Raw genomic sequence first — 11,518 nt, forward strand, 5'->3', positions numbered from 1 at the left:
AGACTTTACCTATGTACTTTAGACATGTCATTAAGAGGTACCACTCCCTGGAGAAGCACATCATGCTTGGTGAGGTAAAGGGTCAGCAGAAAAGAGGAAGACCCTCGATGAGGTGGATTGACATAGTGGCTGTAACAATGGGCTCAAATATCACAGCAATTACAAGGATGGTGCAAGACGAGGCAGTGTTTCATTCTGTTGTCACTTTTAGTTGGAATCTCCTCAACAACACCTAACAACAACAACATGGTAGTTTTATGTTTAACTTTTTGAGTAATAAACTATTTTCCAGAGAAGTACCATTTTCGTTCTCACCAGAAATGGATGAGGGCCCCATTTTCTCCACAGCCTAGTCAATGTTTGTTGTTTTCCATGTTTTTGATCTTAGCCATCCTAGTACGGGTAAAGTTGTATCGCTTTATGGTTTGATTTGCAAACTTTTTCATTTGCTTGCTGGCCACTTGTAGTTTTATGGTGAAATGCCTATTCAAATCCTCTGCCCATTTTTTAGGTTGTTTGCATTTTGTTGATACATTGTTGAAGTTAGTTGTATATTCTGGACATTAAACCCTTACTTTATACATAGTTCCCAAAAATATTCTCCCAGTCTTTAGGTTGTCTCTTCATTTTGTTGTTAAAGCCCTTTGTTGAACAAAAGTTTTTAATTTTGATGAGGTTCAATTTATCTATTTTATCTCTTTTTTTTTTTTTTTGTTCTTTTGGTGTCATTATCTAGAATCTATTGTTAAAAATTAGGTTCCAAAGCAATACTCCTACATTTTCTTCAAAAAGTTTTATAGATTTACTTCTTACATTTAGGTCTTTAATTCATTTTGAATTAATTTTCATATATGGTGTGAGGTATGAGTCTAGGTTTATTCTTTTGCATGTGAAGATTCAGTTGTTCAAGCACCATTTATTAAAAAAACTATTCTTTCTCCCATTGAAAGGGTTTGCCACTCTTGTAAAAAATCAATTGATCATAGATACAGGTCTTTATTTCTGGACTGTCAATTCTATTCCATTAGCCTTTGTGTCTGTTGTTATACCAGTACCAGACTTTTTTGATTATTGTAGATTTATAGCATGTTTTGAAATTGAGAAGTGTGAGTTCTTCTTCAAAATTGCTTTGGCTATTTGGCATCCCTTGCAATCCCATATAAGTTTGAGAACTGGATTTTCCATTTCTTCACAGATGGCTGTTGAAATTTAGATCAGCGTGGTGTTTAATCTGTAGAGCGCTTTGGGTAGAAATAATATTGATGTCTTAACTATGTTAAATCTTCCAATTCATGAACAATGAACATCTTTCCATTAATTTAGGTCTTCTTTAATCTATTTTACCAATATTTTCTAATTTTCATTATATAAGTGTTTCACACCCCTGGTTAAATTTATTCCTAGGTATTTTATATTTTTAGGTGATGTTTAAATATAACTGTTTTTAAATTTCCTTTCACCTTGCTCATTGCTGGTTTATAGAAACCCAACTCATTTTTGTGTGTTTACCTTGTATCTTGTAACTTTGCTGAATTCCTCTATTATTTTTAGAGATTTTTTAGGGTTATTTGGGATTTTCTACATGTCAGTGCATGTCATCTGCAAATTGTTGTTGCTGTTGTTAGGTGCCGTTGAGTCGGTTCCGACTCATAGCGACCCTATGCAACACAGAATGAAACACTGCCCTGTCCTGCACCATCCTCACAATTGTTGCTATGCTTGAGCCCATTGCACCATTGTGTCAATCCATCTCATTGCGGGTCTTCCTCTTTTTCTGTGACCCTCTATTTTACCAAGCCTGATGTCCTTCTCCAGGGACTGATCCCTCCTGACAACTTATCCAAAGTATGTGAGACGTAGTCTCGCCATCCTTGCTTCTAAGGAGCATTCTGGTTGTACTTTTTCCAAGACAGATTTGTTTGTTCTTTTGGCAGTCCATGGTATATTCTAGATTCTTCGTCAACACCACAATTCAAAGGCGTAAATTCTTTGGTCGGTCTTCGTTATTCGTTGTCCAGTTTTCACATGCATATGAGACAATTGAAAACACCATGGCTTGGGTCAGTCTCACCTTAGTCCACAAGGTGACATCTTTGCTTTTCAACACTTTAAAGAGGTCTTTTGCAGCAGATTTGCCCAGTGTAATGCATCTTTTGATTTCTTGATTGCTACTTCCATGCATGGATGTTGATTGTGGATCCAAGTAAAATGAAATCCTTGACAACCTCAAACTTTTCTCCGTTTATCATAATTTTGCTTATTGGTCTAGTGATGAGGATTTTTGTTTTCTTTATATTGAGGTGCAATCCATACTGAAGGCTATGGTCTTTGATCTTCATCAGTAAATACTTCAAGTCCTCTTCGCTTTCAGCAAGCAAGGTTGTGTCATCTGCATAATGCAGTTGTTAATGAGTCTTCCTCCAATCCTGATATCCCTTTCTTCTTCATATAGTCCACTTTCTTGAATTATTTGCTCAGGATACAGATTGAATAGAATACAGTGAAAGGATACAACCCTGATGCACACCTTTTCTGACTTTAAACCATGCAGTATTCCCTTGTTCTTCTGTTCAAAAGGCTGCCTCTTGATCCATGTACAGATTCCTCATGAGCACAATTAAGTGTTCCAGAATTCCCATTCTCTGCAATGTTATCCATAATTTGTTATGATACACACAGTTGAATGCCTTAGCATAGTCAAGAAAACACAAGTAAACATCTTTCTGGTATTCTCTGCTTTCAGCCAGGATCCATCTGATATCAGCAATGATATCCCTGGTTCCATGTCCTCTTCTAAATCCAGCTTGAATTTCTGGCAGTTTCCTGTTGATATACTGCCACAACCACTTTTGAATGATCTTCAGTAAAATTTTGCTTACATGTGATATTAATGATATTGTTTGATAATTTCCACGTTTGGTTGGATCTCCTTTCCTGAGTAGGCATAAATATGGATCTCTTCCAGTCGGTTGGCCAGGTAGCTGTCTTCCAAATTTCTTGACATAGATGAGTGAACACTTGCAGTGTTGCGTCTATTTGTTGAAACATCTCATTCCATCAGTTCCCGGAGCCTTGTTTTTAGCCAATGCCTTCAGCGCAGCTTGGAATTCTTCCTTCAGTACCATCAGTTCCTGATCATATGTTACGTCTTGAAATGGTTGAACCTCGACCAATTCTTTTCGGTATAGTGACTCTGTGTATTCCTTCCATCTTCTTTTGATGGTTCCTGTGTTGTTTAATACTTTCCACAAAGAAACTGTGAATATGGATAGTATTATTTCTTCTCTCCTAACTTGGATTTTTTTATTATTTTTCTTGCCTTATTGCTCTGGCTAGGACTTCCAGTACAATACTGAATAACAGTGTAGACAGTGGGAATGCTCGTCTTATTCCCAATCTCAAGGGTAAAGCTCTCTATTTTTCTCTGTTGAGAACAATGTTAGTTGTGCATTTTTCATAAATGCCCTTAAACATAATGTGGGATTTTTCTTTTATTTCTAGTTTGTTGGACATTTTTTTCATGAAATAATATTGGATTTTACAAATGTTTTTTCTGCTGCATTGATTGAGATGATTATATGGTGCTTTTCTTTTGTTCTATTAACGTAGTATGTTACACTGATTAGGTGGCTGATGGTACAAATGGTATGTGCTTAGCTACTAACCAGATGGTAGGCCCTATAAATCTACCCAGCAACCACATGGAAGAAAGGCCTGGTGATCTGTAAAATCACAGACATTGAAATCTCTTTGGAGCTCAGTTCTACTCTGAAATTTATGGGTTCCTATGAGTTAGAATTGACTCATGGTGACAGGTATTACATTGGTTAATGTTCTAACGCTGAACCACCCTTACATTCCTGGAATAAATACCACTTGGTCTTGGTATTTAATTACTTTAATATGCTGTTCAATTTGGTATGTTAGTATTTTGATGAGGATTTTGTGCATCTATATTCATAGGGGATATTGGTTTATAGTTTTCTTTTCTTTTGGTGTCTATTTGTGGGTTTAGTATCAGGTTAATGGTGGTTTCACAGAATGAGTTGGGGAGGGTTCCCTCCATCTCTATTTTCTGGAAGAGTTTGACCAGGATTGGCATCAATTCTTCAAGTATTTGCTATAATCCCCCAGTAAAGCCTCTGGTCCAGGATTTTTCTTTATTGAGAGGTTTTTGATTACTAATTCAGTCTCTTCACTTGTTATGAATCTGTTAAGATTTTCTGTTTTTTCTTGAGTCAATTTATTTAGATTATATGTTTCTAGAAATTGTTCATTTCATCTAATTTATCTAGTTTGTTGGAGTACAATTGTTTATAGTATTCTGTTATGATCCTTTTTATTTCTGTCAATTTGGTTGTGATATGGTTGTGGTAATTGACACATGGAACTGACTGGATTCAAATAGTTAGAAAGTCAAGTAAATTATTGAAAAATTTGTACTGCTAAAACAACCATAACCTAAACTAAAAGAGATTGTGACTGTCTACTGTTTAAAATAGTATTTCTGTGGAAAGGAATCAAGCTGAGAATATTACTTAGCCATTGAAAAGGATGTATTTCCTGATTTGAACCTCAAGTGTGGCCAAGAAGGATAACAGAGAGAAAGAACTATCTAAGAGAGGTACAAAGAACCATAGGGAACACTAGACCAAGAAACTCATAACAGGTATACGAATCAGGGACTGATCTAAGAACATTTTCCACCAGTAGGATAGGAATACCTCAAAATGTTTCTCCAGCAGTGATTTCAGAATTGCTGTAGATTATTATATGCTGTTGTGATGCAGACTACACAACTCTGCTTGTCCAAAATGAAGACGACTTGAAGCACTTATTAATGAAGGCCTCTAGGATGGATTATATCTGATCATAAACAAAATGAAAATCCTCACAACTGGACTGATAAACAACATCATGATAAGTGAAGAAGAAATAGAAGTTTTCAAGAATTTTATTGTACTTAGACCAAAAATCAATGCCCATGGAAGCAGCTATCAAGAAATCAAACAATGTGTTGATTTGGGAAAATCTGCTGCAAAATACCTCTTTAAAGTTTTAAAAAGCTAAGATGTCATTTTGATAACTAAAGCCATGATCTTTTCAGTTGCCTCATATGCATGAGAAAGCTGGATAGTTAAAAAGAAGACAGAAGAATAATTTACGCATTCAAAATATTGTCGGCAAAGAGCATTGAATACATTGGGGACTGCCAAAAGAACAAACACATTAATCTTAGAAGAAATGCAACCAGAATATGCCTTAAAAAAAGAGAATGGCAAGATTTCAACTCGTTTACTTTGGAAACACCGCCAACAAAAACAAACTGCTAGAAAATGACATGATATTTGGTATAGTAGAGGGCCAGCACAATTGAGGAAAACCCTCAGTTAGATGAATTGACACAATAGCCTCAACAATAGACTCATATCACTGATTATGGAGACAGAGCAGAAACAAGCAACATTTTTTTTCGTATATGTAAGGTCACCGTAAGTCAGAACCAACTAAAGGGAAACTAAAAACAACAACATGCTGTATCTCCCATCTTTTCCTTTCTAAATGTGTGTATTAATTGCAGTTTTCCTGTATCTGCAGAACCATTATATACTGGGGAGGGGGTAGTCTTTATATGGATCAAGGAAAGACATTTATTATCCTGATGTAAAAACTACCATTCATCTCCCAGAGATCCTTGATTTGTAGTTTAATATTGTGATTAAAGTGAGCTTATAAATTGTTTTCCTTGAAGGGTGAGTATGTATATATTATATTTAGGAAATTGAATCAGATATTTGGTGATCAGAAAGGTAGGTTGTTATTGTCACATGTGCTATTCACCAAATATTTGTTTTCTCCTTCTTCTAGGCACTTGGTTGGATGAACTTTCTGGCCTACCTGTAAGTAGATGTAGCCAAGAGACTAGTTCTGGCCTTTGACTTGTGAGTTGAAGGACTGATGTGTGACCTCTTTTGCCTCGGTAGTAGTTACCAACAAAATTGTAGATGGTGGCTCCTAAGTCATAGATGACTGTAAGGTGCTTGCCAACCCTCAACGGACATGAATGACAGCAAGAAGTAAAATGCTGAGTTTTGGGGCTGTTGTTACTACAGTATAATTTGGCTTATGCTGATAGATATAGTACACCTTTTCAAAGAAGCTGCTTCTTTCACAAATAATGTTTTTTCATAAAGGACTAAAAGTAGATGCTACGAATTACAACAAGTTATTTTAAAACCCTGATATTAAGAAAAGGAAAGTTTATTTTTATGAAAGCCAATAAAAATCTCTCTGTAAAGTAAAATGAACATACCACATACATATGTGATTTAAATATATCCATTATTAACAACTCATATTCAGTACCACCTTAGTATAGTCTATAAATAATGACATTCAAAGAACAAAGTTCTTGCATTTAACTTAGAAAGTAAATGCACTATAAGAATGAGATTTATGAATGTTTCCATTCTGTTGAATTTTTAGAACTAACCTAAATTGAGTATGAAAAGTGAAACAGTAGATTATAAAAATATCAATTAATAGCCTTTATTTTATAAAGAAGTTTTTAAGAGTACTGGAAAATTGAACAATACATACAGAAAGCTCCCATATGCCGCATCTCCGTCTGCACATAGTTTCCTCTGTTATTAACATCAGGTATTAGTGTGGTACATTTGTTACAAAAAATGAATATGTCCTGAAACATTATTACTAACTAAATTCCATGGTATACATTGTGGTTCAGTCTCTGTGTTCTATAGTTCTACCAGTTAATGACAAATGCATAATGTTATCTATCCACCATTATAGTACATACAAAATAGTTTCACTGCCCTAAAAATCACCTGTGCTTCACCTATTCATGCCTCTACCTCTTCAACTGAACCCTCCCACAACCACAGATTTTTAAAAATCTATATTATTTTTAGAGCACCTTTAAATATACAGAAAAATTGTAGAGAAATTACAGAGAATTTCCTCTGTGCACACTACTTCTCCCATTATTAACATCTTGTAGTTCTATGGTACATTTGTTACTGCTGATGAACCAATACAGATTCATTATTATTAACTAAAGAGCCCTGGTGGCTAAGCAGTTAAGAGCTCAGCTGCTGAACAGAATGGTCAGCAGCCACTCCTTGGAACTCCTATGGGGCAGTCCTACTCTGCCCTATAGAGTTGCTATGAGTTGGAATCAGCTCAGTGGCAACAGGTTTGGTTTTTTGGTTTAGAGTTTACATCAGGTTTCAATTTTTGTTTTGTACAGTCATAGCAGTCTTGACAAATGTATATTGTCAAGATTCCACTATCACAGTATCGTAAACAACAATTTGCTTCCCTAAAAATGCCCTGTACTCACCTATTCATCCCTCTCCTCCTCTTCCTGAATCTTTTGGAACCACTGATCATTTTAATATCTCTATAGTTTTGCCCTTTCTAGACTATCATATAGCTGGAATAATAGAGTATGTAGCCTTTTAAGACTGGCTTCTTTCACTTAGCAATATGCATTAAAGTTTTCTCCATGTCTTTCTGTAGCTAGGTAGCTCATTTCTTTTTATCATCTGTTAACAATCCATTGTATGAATGTCCTGCAGTTTGTTCATCTATTCACCCATTGAAGCGCATCTTCGTTACTTCCAAGCTTTGGCAATTAGGAATAAAGCTGCTATAAACGTGCACATAAAGGTTTTTGTGGAAAATAAGTTTTCAACTAATTTTGGTAAATACTAAGAAGCATGATTGCTGGGTCATGTGATGAAACTATGCTCAGCTTTGTAAGAAATTGCAAAACTGTTTTCCAAAGTGTCTATCATTTTGCATTCCCTGCAATGGATGAAAGTTCCTGTTGATCCACATCCTTGCCTCCATTTGGTGTTCTCAATGTTTTGGATTTTGTCCTTTTGAATAGGTATGTGGAGCCCTGGTGGTCCAGTGGTAAAGAGCTTGGCTGCTAACCAAAAGGTTGGCAGTTCAAATCCACCAGCTGCTCCTTGGAAAACCTATGCGCAGTTCTACTCTGTCCTGTAGGGTCACTATGAGTCGAAATTGACGGTAAGGGGTTTAATAGGTGTGTAGCGTATCTCATTATTTTAGTTTGCAATTCTCTAATACGTATGCTGTTTAGCATCTTTTCATATGCTTTTCTGCCATCTGTATATCTTCTTGGCGAATAGTCTCTTCAGATCTTTTGCTCATTTTATAATTGTGTTCTTTGTTTTCTTACTGTTGAGTGTTAAATCATCTTTGTATATTTTGGATACACGTACTCTGTCTGACAGGTGTTTTGCAAATATTTTCTCCCAGTCTGTGGCTTGTTTTTCCTTTCTTTTAATAGTGTCTTTCATAGAGCAGACTTTTTTAATTTGAATGAGGTTCCACTTATCTTTTTTTTTTCCCCCCTTTCATGGATTGTGTTTTTGGTGTTGTATCTAATAACTAATTGGCAAAATTAAGGCCACCTAGATTTACTTCTATGTTATCTTCTAGAGGTTTCATAGTTTTTCATTTTACATTTAGGTTGATGATTCACTTTAAGTTAATGTTCATGAAAAGTATATGGTCTGTGTATAAACTCTTTTTTTTTTTTTGATATATAAATATCCTGTTTTCCCAGCACCATTCGTTGGAAAGATTGTCCTTTGTCCATTGAATTGCCTATACTCCTTTGTAAGATCAGTTGATTGAATTTGTGTGTGTCTATTTCTGGGCTCACTATTCTGTTTCTCCTGTTAATTTGTCTATTTTTTCACCGATAGTGCTCTATCTTGATTACTGTAGGTTTATAGTAAGACTTGAAGTTGGATAGTGTCTGTCCTAAAACTACTTCTTCTTCAATATTGTGTTGGTTATTCTGGATCTTTTGTCTTTCCATTTAAACTGTAGAATCAGTTTGTCTATATCCACACAAATACATTGCTCGGATTTTGATAAGTACTGCATTTAATTTATAGATCAAGCTGGGAAGAATTGATATCTTAACAATACTGAATCTCCATATTCATCAACATGAATATCTTTCCATTTATTCAGATCTTCTTCGATTTATTTCATCAGAGTTTTGTAGTTTTCCTCAAGTAGATTTTGTATATATTTTGTTAGATTTATACCTAAGTATTTTATGTCTTTGGTGTTAATGTAAATGGTGTTTTGTTTTTAATTTCAAATTCCAATTTTTAATTGCCAGAATATAGGAAAACAGTTGACATTTGTATACCTTGTATCTTGCAAACTTGCTATTGTCGCTTATTACTTCCAGGATTTTCTTTGTTGATTTTTGGATTTTTTTTTTTTCATAGACAATTATGCCATCAACAAAGACAGTTTTAAATCTGTATACTTACATTTCCTTTTCTTGCCTTACTGCGTTAGCTAGGACTTTCAATATGATGTTGAATAGGTCTGGTGAGAGGGAATATTCTTACCTAGTTCTCTATCATAGGGGGGAAGAATCTAGATTATCACCATTAAGTTTGACTTTAGAAGTAGTCTTTTTGTAGATGTTCTTTATCAGCTTGAGGAAGTTCCCTTTTTGGATTCAGTTTCCTCTTCCTTTCTTAGTTTCCTATAGTGAGAAGTTATTGATTCTTGATCTCTTTTTTTTCTAAAGTATCTATTAATTCTAGAAATTTCTCTCTGAGCACTGCTTTTGCTGCATCTCACGAATTTTGATTAGTTGTATTTTTTATTTTCATTTAGTTCAAAGTATTTTTTTTTATTTTTCTTCAAAAGTCTTTGACTCATTAGTTATTTATAGATGTCTTATTTAATCTCCAAGTAATCTGGGATTTTCCAGCTACCATTCTGTTATTTATTTCTAATTTAATTTGATTGTGGTCTGAAAGAGCCCACTTTTTTTTTTCTTTTAATTATCCTAAGATGCATTAATTGTCCAGATACTAGCCTATTTTGATCCATGTTTAATGTGATCTTGAGAAGAATGTGGTTTCTTTTGTTATTTATGAAGTACTGTATACATGTGAATTGAATGCAGTTGATGGATGGTGCTATCTCAGATGACTTCTTTCCACTCTTGAGATGTCCTCCCCACTGTACACCTAGAGCTTAGGTAAAGTTCAAGAATGTCAACAACTTACTCACTGTAAATGGTGAGTCTTAGTTATGAGGGCAAATGAAAACAAACAAATGAGATCAGTTTATTAGTGGTTCATTTCTTTTTTGTTTTTTTACTGCACTTTAAATGAAGGTTTACAGAACAAATAGTTTCTTATTAAACATTTCGTACAGATATTGTTTTATGACAATGGTTAACAACCCCACAACATGTCAACACTGTCCCTTCTCAACCTTGGGTTCTCTGTTACCAGCTTTCCTGTCTCCTCCTGCCTTCTAGTCCTTGTCCCTGGACTGTTGTGCCCCATTAGTCTTGTTTTGTTTTATGGGGCTGTCTAATATTTGGCTGGACAGTAAACCTTGGAAGTGACTTCACTACTGAGCTAAAATGGTGTCTGGGGGCCATACTCTCTGGGTTTCTCCAGTCTTTGTCAGACAAGTAAATCTGGTCTTGTTCTTTTTTGTGAGTTAGAATTTTGTTCTATATTTTTCTCCAGCTCTGTCCAGGACACTCTGTTGTGATCCTGGTCCCAGCAGTCAGTGGTGGTAGCTGGGCACCATCTAGTTGTACTGGACTCAGTCTGGTGGAGGCCGTGGTAGTTGTGGTCCATTAGTCCTTTGGACTAATCTTTCCTTTGTATCTTGTTTTCTTCATTCTCCCTTGCTCCCGAAGGGGTGAGATCAGTAGAGTATCTTAGATGGCTGCTTACAGGATTTTAAGGCCCAAGACACTACTCACCAAGGTAGAATGTAGAGCATTGTCTTTATAAGCTGTGTCATGCCAATTGAGCCAGATGTTCCCTGAGACCATGGTCCCCAGAGCCCTCTGCCCAGCAATTCAGTCCCTCAGGGAGTTTGAATGTGTCTATGGAGCTTCCATGACCTTTCCTTGTACAAGTTGTGCTGGCTTCCCCAGTGTTGTGTACTGTCTTACCCTTCACCAAGGTTACCGGTTATCTATTGTCTATTTAGTTTTTCCCTCCAACCTCTCCCATCCCTCATAACCAACAAAGATTATTTCTTTTCATGTGTAAATTTTTCATGAGTTTTTACAGTAGAGGTCTCATACAATATTTCTCTTTTTGTGATTGGCTTAATTCACTCAACATAATGGTCCTCCAGTTTCATCCATGTTATGAGATGCTTCACAGATTCATCATTGTTCTTTATCATTGCATGATACTCCATTGTGTATATTTACTATAGTTTGTTTATCCATTCATCTGTTGATGGGCATCTAGGTTGTTTCTATCTTTTAGCTACTGTGAACAATGCTGCAATGAACATGGGTGTGCATATATCTATTCGTGTGACGGCTCTTATTTCTCTAGGATATATTCCTAGGAGTGGGATCACTGGATTGCATGGTATTTCTATTTTTAGCTTTCTAAGGAAGTGCCATATCATTTTCCAAAATGGTTGTATCATTTTGCATTCCCAC

This window comes from Trichechus manatus, unplaced genomic scaffold (genome assembly GCF_000243295.1).
Source record: "Trichechus manatus latirostris isolate Lorelei unplaced genomic scaffold, TriManLat1.0 scaffold00034, whole genome shotgun sequence".
In the NCBI taxonomy this organism is placed as follows: Eukaryota; Metazoa; Chordata; class Mammalia; order Sirenia; family Trichechidae; genus Trichechus; species Trichechus manatus.